This window comes from Gossypium hirsutum, chromosome A07 (assembly GCF_007990345.1).
Source record: "Gossypium hirsutum isolate 1008001.06 chromosome A07, Gossypium_hirsutum_v2.1, whole genome shotgun sequence".
NCBI lineage: Eukaryota > Viridiplantae > Streptophyta > Magnoliopsida > Malvales > Malvaceae > Gossypium > Gossypium hirsutum.
The window spans coordinates 55,096,946-55,113,800 of NC_053430.1; positions in this window are offsets into that span (position 1 = coordinate 55,096,946).

Below are 16,855 nucleotides of genomic sequence, written 5' to 3' on the forward strand. Positions count from 1 at the left end.
TAACCGCATCACTTTTGTCTTAAAAATCATATCTCGAGTTCAAAAACTCAAAAACTGATTCCGTAAATTTTCCCCGAAATTAGACTCATATATACATCTGTGGATTTATTTCTAGAATTTTTGGTTGGGCCGATTGGTACAGTTTATTAGTTAAAGTCTCCCCTGATTCTGGGTTCGACTACTCTGACCTTCATGTATTCTGACTTGGATATCTCCCTGTACAGAGCTTCAATACTCATGCCGTTTGTTTCTATAGAAACTAGACTCAGAGAGGAATCCATAAATATAAGGCATGACTTCTAATTATCTCTGGATAATTTATGGTGAATTATCAAAGTCGAAACAGGAGATCCAGAAACCGTTCTGGCCCTGTTTCACGAGAACTTTAATATCTCTTAATATACTCTTCATATGATTGTTTCGTTACTTTCATATGAAAATAGATTCATCAAGGTTCGATTACATAATTTATTCACTATTTAATTCCATTCCTACAAATTTTTGTGATTTTTCGAATCCACACCACTGCTGCTGTCAGCAGCTGTTTTCAATGTAAACTTTACCTATTTCGTGGTTACCATGGACCAACTAGGGTTTTGTCATACATAGGTCCACATATGATCATATTTAGCCATTCCAATGGCTGATCATTTGCCCAACACTTCCATTCCAATCCATAGTCACATCATGAAACCATATATACATACATAAACACAAATGGTCTAATGCCATACTCCACTTCTACGAGCCATTTTCGCATGGCTGTACACACATACATCACAAAAAGTACTTAAAACAACAAGGGGTAGTCCTATACATGCCATATCCAGAGTTCAACTAAAAGAGTACCAAAAGAGCTTTGATAGTGTGGATGACTTCGACTTCGATGATCCCGAATCCGATAGCTAACGAACAATATCTATAAAACAGAGAGCCAAAGCAACGGGGTAAGCATTTTAAAGCTTAGTAAGTTTCAAGTAATGAAATCGGCTTTGACTAAAGTATTACATTCACATAGCTAAATGAATCACTTTATTAATTCACATTCTCATAATCATACTTACTTCACACTTCATCAACATATACACACACAAGGTATTAACCTATCTAAAAGCCGAAAGTTCGTTAGTCGATTGAACGAATATTATTTAAAACGAATCGACTTTTTCGAAGCACATGCAAACATACCTTATCGTTTGGGTTTGTTGAGCGTATTAATTGAATTTATTACAGCACAAAACGCTCACATTCAAACCCAAGTTTCTTTGGAATTTAGCCGGATATAACCACAAGCTCAATTGCCTTCGGGTCTTAACCCGAGTATAGCAACTCGCACGAATGCCTTCGGGTCTTAGCCCGGATATATCAACTTGCACAAATGCCTTCGGGTCTTAGCCCGGATATATCAACTCGCACAAATGCCTTCGGGTCTTAGCCCGGATATATCAACTTGCACAAATGCCTTCGGGTCTTAGCCCGGATGTATTCAAATGCTCAAGCACACATATATCAATAATCATAACACACCCATATCTTATTTTCGTTACTAAGGCTCAAACACAAAACATTTATTAAACCTTTCCAATTTCGGCTCAATAGCCACACACAAAGAGCATGATTTCGATTGGCTTTATAACATAGTCTCTATGCACATTCGACTATCCGTCATAGTATGACTAATCATTTCAATATAATTCAAGTAGGATCATTACTCGAAGACTTACCTCGGATGTTGTCGAACGACTTCAATGGCTATTCAATTACTTTTTCCTTCCCTTTATCAGATTTAGTTCCCCTTTGCTCTTGAGCTTAAGTTCAATAAATTTTAAAATAGTCATTAATCGACTATTCAAGTATTACTTTCAGAATAATATATATATTGATTCGACTTTCACACACATAGATTATAGTAAGCTTTATAAAAATCAATAAATAATCCATTAGCAAATTTTCATTAATGTTTACAACATAATCACATATTCACTACGAGCTGTTTTCCTGAGCAGCAGTCACTAAATTATTTATAACTGGAGCTACAAAACTCCAAATCACTTGCCGTTAATTTTCCCTGAATATAGACTCGTATATCTTCCATCCATAAAATTTTCAGAATTTTAGGCTTGGCCAATCAATACCAGATTTTTCTTAAAATTTCCCCTGTTTCACTGTTTGACTAATCTGACCACTCTTCACTACGAATCAAATTTCTCATTTTACAGAATTCAAAATGTGTTGTATTTGATTTCATTTGAAACAAGACTCATTAAGTAGTTTAAGCATATAAATTTTATCTTATAATCATTTTTGTACAATTTATAATGATTTTCTAAAAACAGAACAGGGAATCTAGTAGTCATTTTGACTCAGCCCCACAATACTTCAAATATCTCAAGATCGGTAACTCTTTTGTTTTTATAGTTTCTTTTGTAAGAAAATAGACTCTTCAAGCTTTAATGACATAATTTCCTCAGCTTCTAATTCAACTCCTACAAATTATGGCGATTTTCCAAAATCACCTTACTGCTGCTGTCCCCAAGCAGATTATTACCAAATCAAATACTAACATTTGCATTTCACCTTAATAGCTAGCTTAGCAAACCTTAATTTAACATATAATTCACACATATCACATTCCAAGCATTCACTCTATTCTATCACTTAAGGTACAAACATTACTCAATAACTTCCTAATTCAAGTACACATTCGGCCTTGGTACATAATAAGGTAGTCGATTCCTTTCCCTTTAGCACCCATTGCTCACATATGATTATTTGTATAGCTCAAACACTCATCTATCTTTGCTCATCTAAATTTATCATGAAACAACAAAATTTACCATTGTCAAATACCATAGCCGAAAGCCCTAGTCCATAACACAAATCAAAATTTCTACATGGGTTTCCAAAGTAGCTTGATATCTTACTCAAGCTTAACCAAAATTTCATGAACTAATATAAATTTCTTACCTTGCTATTAGCCTAGGATGACCGAATGCCTCCCTCCTATCTTCCTCTTTACAATCGGCCAAGAAGAACCAAGGATACAAGCTTTGTTTCCATTACCTTTCTTTTTTATTCTTTCTTTTATTTATTATAGCTCCAATAACCCAATTTCTTATTATAATATCAAATTCAACAAATATATTGCCCATCATCAATCCATCTTGGCCGGCCACTATAAGGGAATTGGGCAATTTGACATGCAAGTCCACCCTTGTGTTGACATGCACTAATAAGCCCTTTAAAATTAGCCTATCATATTTCACCATGTCTCATGTTGATCCCTGTTTAATAATTCCTCATGCAATTTGCAAAATTAGGGAATGAAACTTCCACATATGCATGTACACACATAATAAACATAGAATATAACAATTAATTATTTTCATAACTCGGTTTTGTGGTCCCGAAACCACTTCCCGACTAGGGTCACATTAGAGCTGTCACAAGACTTCACACGGCCTGGGCACACGCCCATGTCCTAAGGTTGTGTCCTTCACATGGCTGAGACACACAGTCGTGTCTCGGCCCGTGTGTTTACTACTGGGCATTCTGTTTTGCGCAATTAGGATACAGGGGACACACGGCTGGATCACACGCCCATGGGGGCAGACCGTATGTCACACACAGGCGGCCTAGACACATGCCTGTGTGTCTAACCGTGTAGACAATTTCTAGGCTATATTCCAATCCATTTGCGACCCTTAAGTACTCACATACTTACACTCATATCATGGCATGCAACATGGTACATTTTCTTACTCAAGCATTCACATTTATGGTTAAGTTATGACTTGACAATGTCAACATATCACCTATCTAAACTATTATGCTCTCATATGGCATTCCACACCAATTTCATATTTGTCTATTATCTTTGCTAACCTACTTTCAAGATATACATTTGCACCATATTTATTGCATACACATTAGTCATATTCCTTACACCAAACATACCTACCATCCATCGTACTCATTAATCATAAGCAACTATAACCACATTAAAGCATAAGCACATTTGCATGCATGCATCAATAATTAGGGTTACAACCCAATTAATCAACATGAGCCACCTCTCATGGCCATATACAAAATAATCATAATACTTTCATGAGTCAACACATTTGGCTAATCAATATGACACATAACAAAAAGACCAAGTCCCTATACATTCCATATCCAGAATGACGAAACTAACTATACCCAAATGTTCAATTGATAGTGTGATCGTGTCTCTGACGTCTTCCAATTCCTGAGCTAGCTTGGCAGAACTATAAGAGGTGGAAAGGAAAGGGGGGTAAGCATAAGATTAGAAAGTCTACATGCAAATAAATTGCAACTTAAACAAGTAATAATCATACAAATAACATAATGAACATAATCTTGCATTTCATCAAATCTAATAAACTTATTCTTCTCATATACATATACACATGTTCTTAACACGTGCTCATCGTATTTCATGTCATTCACATGAGTTCGATGTACATACCTGTGCCTACTTGCACATAATAATTTACTTTCTTGTATTGATGCAATCATTAAGATTACTAATTGAACTTCTCTTAAACCACATGTTGAACACTCGAAATATTATCAGATACATCGGAAGCTTGCAACTTAGTGCCTCATATGTAGCCAATGCTACTTCATATCTCAGATCAGATGTTGCTCGTTTACAAGCTACTTACAGGTCTGCTCATACGGGTTGTTAGGTATTCGCAACACATGTCGAACTACCTCACCATTAATAGCATATACAAGACCAGTACCCAGACACCAAAACATGTGTCATACATATCACTAACTCAGACCACAACTCAATAAGTTCGGATGTCACATATATCATGAACTCATACACAACTCAATGAGTTCAGATCACATAATTCCTAGTGACATCTCACTTGTATCCTAAATTATTCCTAAGGTTCAAACGGAATTCTTCGATATCACATTTCCGTTTAGCCTGCTGGTAATATCAATTTCAATACCCATTGCATCAATCACATACTCATGGAATAATCAAGGCATCAATCATGATAATATTTAAGCAATTAAGACATGATACAATATCATATCAATTATGTTGGTACTCACCATACATGCAATATTAAAGCATTTAAAGTATGGTACATGTTGCATTATTTGCAAATGAACTTACCTCGGTACAAAATGATAGAAATGAGTCTAATCCTCGTAAACTTTGTTTTTCCCTCGATCAAGACCCGAGTCACATTTTTCTTGATCTATAATGCCAAATTTAACTCGTTCCATACACACATTACTCATATCGACCCATAACACAAACTTAGGTAAAATTACCTTTTTACCCCTAACTTTTCACTTATTTACACTTTAGTCCCTAGGCTCGTAAAATGAAATGCAAGCAATTTCATGGTTACCTAAGCCTAGATGATTCATATTCTATCTCATATCAGCCCCATTTTCCTTTATTTCACATTATTACTACTCATTTTTACACATTTTACAAACAAGTCCTTTTTAGATGTTTTCACTAAAAATCACCTAGTAAAAGATGTTCATCACACATCAAAATTTCATAATCTTTCATTAATCATCAAAACAAAAACATGTCACACATGATTCAAATTCCACACATGAACCCTACTTAAAAATATGGCTAGAAATGGATAGATCATGCTTCAAGGACTTCAAAAATGCAAAGAACATTAAAAATGAGGCTAGGGAGCACTTACAATCAAGCTTGAAAAGTTGAAAACCCTAGCTACGGAACCCTAGTAAAATTTGGCTATGGCTTGAAGAATATGGACAAGATTTTCTCATATTCCCTTTTTATTCTTTTATTTACCAAATGACAAAAATGCCCTTAAGGCCTTTCTTTCAAAATTTTCTTATTCATGTCCATTTTTGTCCAAATTTTTAAAAATTGGTCTAATTTCTATTTAAGGACCTCTAATTAATAATCCAATGCAATTTCATGCTTAAAGCTTCTAGAACAAAAGTTTTGCAACTTATTCAATTTGGTCCCTAAAGTCAAATTGGACATCTTAAGCATAAAATTTATTCATGAAAATTTTACACAAGCATGCTAGCATATCATGGACCATAAAATTACCATAAAAGAATTATTTATATTTTGTATTTGTGGTCTCGAAACCACTATTTTGACTAGACCCTAATTCGGGAAGTTACAATTAAATTTAGTTGTTAAATGACCATGATTTGTTAAGTGGATTGTTATAAATGTAAGGTTTAGGGATTAAATTGCTTAATTGAAAATTTTCATGTATATTTTATGAAATAATGGAAAAAGGTAGATTATTTAAGCTTAGGGAAAAATCAGTTATCATGGGTTTAGGTTAAAAATGGTTAAATTGCAAGTTATGAGCTTAAGGACTAAGTTGTTAAAAAGTTAAAATAGGTGGGTAATTTTATAATTTCATGATAACATAAATTATAGATTGAATTGAATAATTAAGGTTATTTGAGGTACTTAACTAAATGAAATTATTATTTAGATCAAGATACGCAACAACTAGACTTAAATCGAGGCAAATCTAAGGTGTTGGATGAGTTTTCGACTCTATTAAAATGATTATGGTATCGAGGTAAGTTCGTATGAATTATAATCTTTTTAGTTATAGTTTGATTTGATTATTTGTTATAATATGTTGAATATAAATTAGACTCGAGTATATCACGATGTTTTGAACAATTGATGGTTAAGTAATCTCGTTTGAACCTTAAGAATTCTTAGGATACAAATGACATGTCATTAGTGTTATACAGTTTCGGGTGCTTGAATGTCCTACCAATGGCTTAGGTCCTACATTTGTTAAGGATTCTCCATAGCTCGTGTGAGTAGCATCGTGTAGCTAACATTCTGACCCACAGCCTATGTAAGTGGGCCCATTTTATAGCTCGTGTGAGCACTATTGAAAAGAGAAGGTTACGATTACATGAAAGGCACACTATGTGTGAGCACTCCTGAGTATCCGATGAAATTCTAGATGGTACAACAAGTAATAAAAGGGCGAAGAAAAGGTATGTATAAAAACATATTAATAATCATGTTCATTTGAAAAGGTAAAATGGGTATGAATTTATGAAATGTAATGAATGGGAAGTTGTTATTTGATGAAAAAGAAAGGTATGAAATTTATTTCCTAGTATATGAAATGTTCTGTTTTCATGATTTCTACTAACCATGTGAATTATGGTGCACTGGAAAGTTTATTTTTAAATGACAAAATGAGCATGGTTGTATGGATTGTTAATTGATGTTTGCTAAGTTGAGGTTTATCTTTAATGAACTTACTAAGCATTAAATGCTTATGTGGTTGTTTTTTCTTTGTTTTGTAGATCATCGAAAGCTCAATTGGTTGGAAATTTGTCGGAGTCCTATCACACTATCATGCGATCACTTTGGTATTTTTGGGTTATTTTTATCTATGGTTATAAATGACATGTATAGGGTTTAATTTCATTTATACTTTTTTTATGCTTTGGTTACTTTTGTAAATGGTTATATGCATATATGGTATAGTTGGCTTGTATATGTTAAAAGCTATATGAATACGGTCATTTTGGTATGCTTAATTTGAATGGTGAAATGGATTGACAATTGTTGTTATTAGGTAGCTATTTTACCAATGTTTTGAGTTTGAGATGTGGCATTATAGTTTTGTTCTTAATTGATTTTGTTATGGTATGAAATGAGGGGCCTTTGAAAGGCATATTAGTTATAAGATTTAGGTAAATTAAATTGGTATGTTTATGAGCGTTTGAATTGTGTTTAGGTCCATTAAATGTATGCACAATAAAATAGCTTGTTGGGACGGGTTTCGCCTGAAAATAACTTGTTTTAAGGGCTAATTATAGAGCACATGGGCTGTCACATGGTTGTGTGTGTCACACGATCGTATGTCACTTTTTATTTTAGGTGCAGGTGACACATGGCCTAGTACATGGTTTGAGACACAGTCAATGAGTTACACGGTCTGGCACACAACCTACAACACAACCATGTGGCCCTATTTCGAATATACACTGGGCTGACACACGGGTTAGGACAAGGCCATGTGACCCTTATTTTAAAAAATTTTCATGATTTTCTCAAAATTTTCTGATTTATTCAAATCGATCCCTGATTAATTTTAATCATTTTTTGGGCCCCGAATGCTATGTTTAATGCCCAAATGAGTATTATTGCTATGATTAAATTGTGTAGCTATTATTCACTTTGTAAGTTGAATTAATATTCTATATGAAGTTAAATGTTATGCTTTGTTTGGTAATGCTTTGTAACCCTAACCTGATGACGAAGATGGGTTAGGGGTATTACACAATATGTGGGGAAAGAAATAAAGGAGTGAAGGTTTTCCGGAGCAATAGGTTGCAAAGTTTGCCACCTTGAAGATAACCGAGTCATCATTAAGCGCAACCACTTTTAGCCTAACTCTATTTGTATCAAAAAAATCTGCTTAAAAAAGAGAAGAATATATCGTAGGTTTTCGGAGTTACCCTAAGAAAGAAATGCTTATAAAAAGTCGAAGGAGTAAGCCGTAAGTGTGGGGATTCAGAGGCAAACAATAGAGGGTAGCGGCTAAATAGATACTAAATGAGGAAGCTGAAGGCAGTCCCTCTCAGCCACCACAGGACACTATGCTATTGGATTGTGGATTGGTTTGGCGAGAGCTATCTTCCTAAGTTCTTCCATTATTTCTAATTCTTTTCTTCCATAAATTGATTTGATTGAAACAATGTTGGATGTTATTTTGAACATGAATATTAATTGCCAACCCATGAATTAAATCTCACAGAGTTGGGATTACATGATGAAACTTTTATTTTCTTTAATAGTTGAAGCGTATATTTGATTTAATCTATTTTTTCATTCAATTTCTTTTATTTCCTAACCGTATACGTACATTCTCCAGACATAGATGAGTGTGCAGTATGGCCATAAACTGAATCTAATTCTAAAAAGGTTGGATTAGTTGGACTAAAATGGAATGATACAAATGGGTATTCGACTAAGTACCTGCAGCAAATTCTAAACATAGAGCAGTGTTTGTATAGAATGAAGACAAAATAGTGCAGGGTGCTGTGCTAAAGCTTATAGACATATGTCACTTTAGGTGTCTTCTAAACAGTAGGTTAAGTATGATTTTGTTGAGGCATTATTGAAAGTAATGGTAGATTCTTAATAATCCCAACCATCCAATCAACATCGTAGACCTTCTATCCTTTGTCGTTTCCATATCATTCTTAGTTATTTATTTATTCATTCACATTTTATTCACAATTATTCTCATAATTTCCATTTCATTTTTACTCTTTCTTTGCCTTAAAATTTTCCAATTTTAGTCAGTATACATTTTGCACTTATCCTTATTATTTTAATTTATCACTGCGTACGTAACTCGGTTTTGCCATAACATTAATCATTATCATAACTTGACCGTTTCTATGCCTAATCTGATCCTTGTGGAGACGATCTCGTTTATCACTTTATTACTTGATTCGAGGTGTATACTTGAACAATTCGCATATCATATTCACACGTGACAAAGAGCATGTGAAAGCAATCGTGCTCTAATTGGGTAAAGTGCTAAGTAGCCCGAAGAACCCAACTCAGGAGGTGAATAAAGGGAACATTGATGTTCTTCAAGATGAACCTTCAGAAGCTGATGACAACTTGGAGCTAGAAGAAGCAGCTGGATCGGCAGCTGAACTAAAGGAAGAACCAACAAAGGAACCTACAAATGCAAAGGTACCATTCCTATTAGAGTTGAAGGAAAGACAAAGATGAGACGAGGATGATGTTGTAAGTTTTCTAAATTTATTTAAATCATTAAATGTTAACTTGACGTTGATAGACTTAGTTGAAAAAGTTTCGAAGTACGCTAGGTACCTTAAAGAAATTATGTCAAGGCATAGGAAAATTAAAATTAGGGAGCAAGTTAATATAGATGCATCATGTAGTGTGCTAATATCTAGATAGGTTCCCTCAAAATTAAAAGACCCGAGGAGTTTCACAATACCTATATAGATAGGGGATATCCATTTTAGAAAAGCTCTATGTGATTTAGGAGCTAGCATAAACCTAATGCCTCTATTTATATCTAAAAAACTTAGGGCTAGGGGACCTAAAAAAATATTCAAATCATATTACAGTTAGTTGATACGTCGTCAATAAAACCTAAAGGAGTATTTGAAGATGTGCTAGTAAAGGTGTGTAATTTCATAATTCCCATAGACTTTGTGATCCTCGACTTTGAGGAAGACGTGAAATACTATTCTCTTGTGTAGGCCTTTTCTACCTACACCAAGGTGTCACGTGTGAAATGATGTGTAATTTTGTACAAGTATACATGTTGGATCACGTAATAAAGTGACGAGTGAGTATCATTCCCATGAGGATCAGATTGAGGCACAAAATTGGTCAGGTTATTGTAATATGGTTAATGTTATGGCAAGATTAATGAATAGGATGCTATGGTAAACAAAGGTAAGTATGCAATTATAATTCAAAGTAATAATGATGTATGTGATAGATGGAGTTGATGAATAATTGGAAATGCTATGGCAAAAGTGAAAGCAGAAATGTAATGGCAATAACGACAGTGATTATCCTAATAGAATGTAAACAAAGAAATAAACAACTAAATATGTTGTGGAAAAGTTACTACGACAAAGAATAAGGATAGAGTGGTGTTGATTGGGAAGGTCGGGATTACCCAGAATCGACCCTTACTGTCAATAATGCCTTGGCAAAATCATATCTACTTTATTGTATAGAAGAGTTCTAAAATAGCCCGCCTCTTGCGAAAGTAAAATCTCAAGTTACCTTGCCTGTGTGTAACGCCCCAAAAATTGGGCCTAAAAATATTGGGTTTGGGGTCCGAGTTCGGGTAAAAGATGGCCCGAGATAGAATTATTGATGTTTTAAGTTTTTACGAGAAATTATTATCAATATTGTTATTAATTATTTAGTGTAGGATCTAAGCGAATTATGATGGATTTATTGTGTGGGAAAAGGCTAGGGTTCGATTCAAGACTCTAGCAAAAAAAAAAAAAATCTTATGCTACCTTAGGGAATCTAGGCAGTAGGCCTTATTGATAATTTGGGTTGAGTTTTAGCACAAACAAGCACCTGGCCCAGTGGCTAAGCACGCTAGGAGGGCGTGGAAGGTGCCTGGGTTCAAGGCACGGCGCGCGTAAATGGTTGTTTTTTTTAGTATTCAGGTTGCGGTTAAAATAGGGGTTAAGAGGAGTTACGAGCATAATCCAGCATAAGGAGTGCCCGTGGCGCAGTGGCAGCAATGTGCTGGGCACGTGGAGAGGGCACGGATGAATTCTTTTTTTTTTAAAGCGGGCCAGAACTGAAGCAGGTAAGGGTTATAAATTATTGTGGCAGTATTATATCGAAAACAAGGTTGCGTCCCAGTGGCCAGAGCGTGGGGGTGTGCCTATAGGACCCAGGTTCGAGCTGCTATGTGTGCGAAGGACTCTCTTTTTGCTGCATGCGTGAGGGAGAGTAGTAGAGTTGGACCGAAACTTTCCTTAGCAGCATGATAAAGTGGTGGATAAGGCTGCTGATCAGTTAGGAGTTTGAATGAAATTCAAACATTGAATTTGGCCAAGAATCAAGGATAAATTCATGGAATTGGAATTTAATAAGAATTTTTATGCCGAAATGCACTCTTTCGGCCATAGCAAATAAGTGCCATTTATTTTTGGCCTTTATGATTCATTTTTTTTTCTTTTTAGGTTAGTTGGGGTATTTTAATTTGGCCGATCTTGCTTCCCTTTCAATCGGTTCTTGTTTTGTTTTATTTCAAATTTATATTTTTGTTCTTTTTGCTCATTTTCTCTTCTTTCATTCTCTCACTCTCTTAGTTCTTCAAGTCGAGGCCATTAACCCATTCCTCTCATTTCTTTTATCGTCATCTTCCTATCTTATTTACTTCACCAATCTTAAAGAAAAAACCTCTCCCATTAAATCACCTTAGCCGATCACTCACAAATCTGAAACCGCAACTTTTGTTTTCCCCTCGTGCTGATCTCTTTTACTTTTACTCATCTTTTCGTTAAAGCCGAATCTCCATTGAAGCCGTACCTCTCATCCTTTCTTTTAAATTGAAACTTTTCTACACTAAGGTACTTCAGAAGTTGAATCTTTGATTATACCTTTCTCTTCTTATGCGGTGGTTGAATCTGTAGTAGATCGGGAGTAGAGTCCTAACGTTTTTGGTAAGTATTCGAACAACTTTCGTTAGTTACTTATGCTTTCAGGAAAAGTCGAAACCCCTTAAGGGTGGCTAATGTTTGGACTAAGGGCATATTGGCCTCTTTCTTTTGGTTTTGTGTGCACTAGTGTGGACAAGGGGACGTACAGCAAAGGGCTTTGAACGCTAACACAGTTAGACATCTAGATCTAGTCCATACTTCAGTCGAAAGGTAAGAACTTTAGGGACTAAGGCAATGTTGGCGAGTATGGTAAGGAGATTAGTATGTATTTTGTTTTGATATGTAGTCTGACATATTAGTAACTCGATTGTAGGCAACTTGTGTGTGGATCTCGCCAACGTATCGTTACAGATCAGGTGTGTAAACAACACCCACTTATAAACTAGATCGGCAAAAGTCGAAAAGCAGAAATGCCGAAGAGCCGGCTTTTTGTGAACTTACGAGCGTGTGAGCGCTCGTGAGATAGTTGTTTGTTAATCCTGGTAATCTCAAGCAGTAAGATTGCAGAGTGCGCAATTTCATGCACTTCGGTATATTTGGGCTTAACAGGCCGAAATCGGGTTAATGGGCCAACGGGCCCAATTTCGTTAAAAACGCTCGGTAAGTATTTCTGTTAATATGTTAATGGCTGTAATATGCATGAAAACCCTGAAATAGTAAATTTACTAAAATACCCCTAAGTATGAAAATTACCATTATACCCCTAGGTGCAAAGTGACCGTTATACCCTTAGGGTTAATTTTGACTGAAATGCATGATATTCTGATTCTGTACGTTGGATGCCATGACATGTATATCTGTTGCATGGGATATAGGTTATATTGATGGAGGAAACGTTCTGGTGGCTATACCACAAATATATGTTTCAGTGGCTATGCCACAAATATCTGTTCTGGTGGCTCTGCCACAATATCTGTATTTTGTGACTCTGTCACAATATCTGTTCTGGCAGCCATGCTACAAATTCTATGGTGTGTAGCAGATGGGTGGGTCGAGTTGTCTTCCTACATGGTGTAAGGTTGGTACGGGGGTGTATACGGATGGATATGGGTTGGGTTTTCTACATACATGATATATCTGTTCTGTAGCTGTTATGGGCCTATGGGCTTCATTCTGAATTCTGTATAGGGCTAAGGCCCAACTTAATCTGTTTCTGTGGTTTGATCTGATTTGGACTATGGTTAGGTTGTTTTACACACTGAGTTTTCCAGACTCACCCATTAATTTCATCCATGCAGGAAATCCCCAACCATAGCAGACTTGGAGCTGTGAGGGATTCGGAGTGGCCACATGTTCTGCAAATTCGGTTTTCTTCATGTGTTTTGATCAGCATTTACTTACTTTAATTGTTTTGGGTTTTAAGTTGTAATAAGGCCACTCGTAAGTTTTATGGTTTTTTAATTGTTTATTTATACTCGATTTAAACTATTAGAGTTAGGCAGTGTGTGTTTTGTTCAAAAATTAATAAACGACTTCTAAACACAACGAGCGTATCAAATGGATAACCTAAAGACTTAATTAATCGGTGTTTTTATTTCTTTCTTAGTCAACAATTAACCATTGTTTTACAAAATCACCCTGATTACCGTAAACAAAGAACACAATCAACCGTAAGTCCATGTGACACGTTAGACTTGGCCGTAACGTCTAGGCCAGGTTTGGAGTGTTACATTTAGTGGTATCAGAGCCCAGTTGCAACAACTCAACTGTGGATCAAGTTCGAAAAGCTTTTCGAAAAATTTTGCTAAACTTAGGCCCAAGAAGGGTATTTTGGAAACGGTTTTGGAAAGTTCTTTTCAAAGATATTTTACAAGGTATACATGTTTTAAGGTTCAATCTTAAAATAGTTTAAGTTTTTTTGGGTTTTTGAAATTTGAGAACCGAAGAAGTGGCACACTAAATCACCGGCACCAAGTCTGTAAGTATTTTTGTTACTCATACTACACTGTATTAAGATATTACTGTAGATAGAACTGACACCATATCATGTCACTATAGCTAGGGCAATACTAAAAACCCTAGAATACTGAGATTGTAGCTAGGCTATGATTCTATGAAAATAAAAACTTTAAAATACTATCTCAGCATAAAACATATGAATAAGTACTAAAATTATTGAATCAAGGCCTTGGCAGTTATTTGATACGTATGCCGGTAATGTAGAGTATTGATATGGATTCTGAGGGTAAGCAAAGTCTGCCAACTTCGGGTAGCAGTAACTCAGAGCTTGGTACCGAGGCATTGGCTGAGATAGTAAGGAAAGTGGTAGAAGAGGTGTTGGAGACCAAGGTTAAGGAAATTAGGGAAACGCTTCAAGTATGGTGCTTGGAGTGTAAGAAGAGGAAGGATTCTAGTTCTCAGAAGACCAAGCCTCGTTCTGTGAAACATGTTAAGACACGACCAAACTTTCCAACCTACAAGAAGTACAACGGGCGTCATCCAGGTGAATGCCATAGGAAGACAGGAGCATGCTTTAGATGTGGGTCCAAGGAGCATCGAGCTCAGGATTGCCAAGCTTATTCTATTTAAGTGTGTGTTACGAGTTGTATGCATGCTTGATAAATGTTTCTTTACTTTGGTAATTAGATGTTCTGGGTCGTACTAAGAATTATTTTTAATCAGAGTGCACAGCGGTAGCATAGTGCAATAGTCGGTATTAGATAACTTATAGCTGGATGGAAAATTTTGAGGACGAAAATTTTTTAAGGGGGTAGAGTTGTAACACCCCAAAAATTGGGCCTAAAAATATTGGGTTTGGAGTCTGAGTTCGGGTAGAAGATGGCTCGAGATATAATTATTGATGTTTTAACTTTTTACGGGAAATTATTCTCAATATTGTTATTAATTATTTAGCGTAGGATCTACGTGAATTACGATGGATTTATAGTGTGGGAAAAGGCTTGGGTTCGATTAAGACTGTAGCAAATTTTTTTTAAAATCTTATGCTACCTTAGGGAATCTGGGCAGTAGGCCTTATTAATAATTTAGGCTGAGTTTTAGCACAAGCAAGCACCTGGCCCAGTGGCTAAGCACGCTAGGAGGGCGTGGGAGGTGCCTGGATTCAAGGCACGACACGCGCAAATGGTTGTTTTTTTTCGTATTTAGGTTGCGGTTAAAATAGGGGTTAAGAAGAGTTACGAGCATAATCCAGCACAAAGAGTGCCCGCAGCGTGCTGGGCACGCAGAGAGGGCGCAAGTTCGAGTCCTTGTGCGGGTGAATTCTGTTTTATTTTTTTTAAAACGGGCCAAAACTGAAGCAGGTAAGGGTTATAAATTATTGTGGCAGTATTATATCGAAAACAAGGTTGCGTCCTAGCGGCCAGCAGTGTGGAGGTGTGCCTAGAGGACCTAGGTTCGAGCAGCTGTGCGTGCGAAGGACTCTCTTCAAGCTGCTGTGCATGCGAAGGACTCTCTTTTTGCTACATGTGTGGGGGAGAGTAGTAGAGTTGGACATAAAACTCTTCTTAGCAGCATGATGAAGCGGTGAATAAGGTTGCTGATCAGTTAGGAGTTTGAACGAAATTCAAACATTGAATTTGGCCAAGAATCAAGGAGCAATTCATGGAATTGGAATTTAGGAAGAATTTTTATGCCGAAATGCACTCATTCGGCCATAGCAAATAAGTGCCGTTTATTTTTGGCCTTTATGATTCATTTTTTTCTTTTTGGGTTAGTTGGGGTATTTTAATTTGGCCGATCTTACTTCCCTTTCAATCGGTTCTTGTTTTGTTTTATTTCAAATTTATATTTTTGTTCTTTTTGCTCATTTTCTCTTATTTCATTCTCTTGCTCTCTTAGTTCTTCAAGCCGAGGCCATTAACCCATTCCTCTCCTTTCTTTTATCGTCATCTTCCTATCTTATTTACTTCACCAATCATAAAGAAAAAACCTCTCCTATTCAATCACCTTAGCCGGTCACTCACAAAATCTAAAATCGTAACTTTTGTTTTCCCCTTGTGCCGATCTCTTTTACTTTTACTCATCTTTTCATTAAAGTCGAATCTCCATTGAAGCTGAACCTCTCATCCTTTCTTTCAAATCGAAACTTTTCTACACTGAGGTACTTCAGAAGCCAAATCTTTGATTATACTTTTCTCTTCTTGTGCGGTGGTTAGATCTGCAGTAGATCAGGAGTAGTGTCATAATGTTTTTGGTAAGTATTCAAACAACTTTCTTTAGTTACTTATGCTTTAAGGAAAAGCCGAAACCCCTTAAGGGTGGCTAATGTCTGGATTAAGGGCATATTGGCCTTTTTCTTTTGGTTTTGTGTGCACTAGTGTGGACAAGGGGATGTACAAGAAAGGGCTTTGAAGGCTAACACGGTTGGACATCTAGATCTAGTCCATACTTCGGCAGAAAGGTAAGAACTTTAGGGACTAAGGCAATGTTGGCCGAATATGGTAAGGAGATTAGTACGTATTTTGTTTTGATATGTAGTCTGACGTATTAGTAACTTGATTGTAGGCAACTCATGTGTGGATCTCACCAACGTATCGTTACAGATCAGGTGTGTAAACGACACCCACTTATAGACTAGATCGGAAAAAGCCGAAAAGCCAAAATGCCGAAGAGCTGACATTTTGTGAACTTGCGAGTGTACGAGCGCTCGTGAGATAGT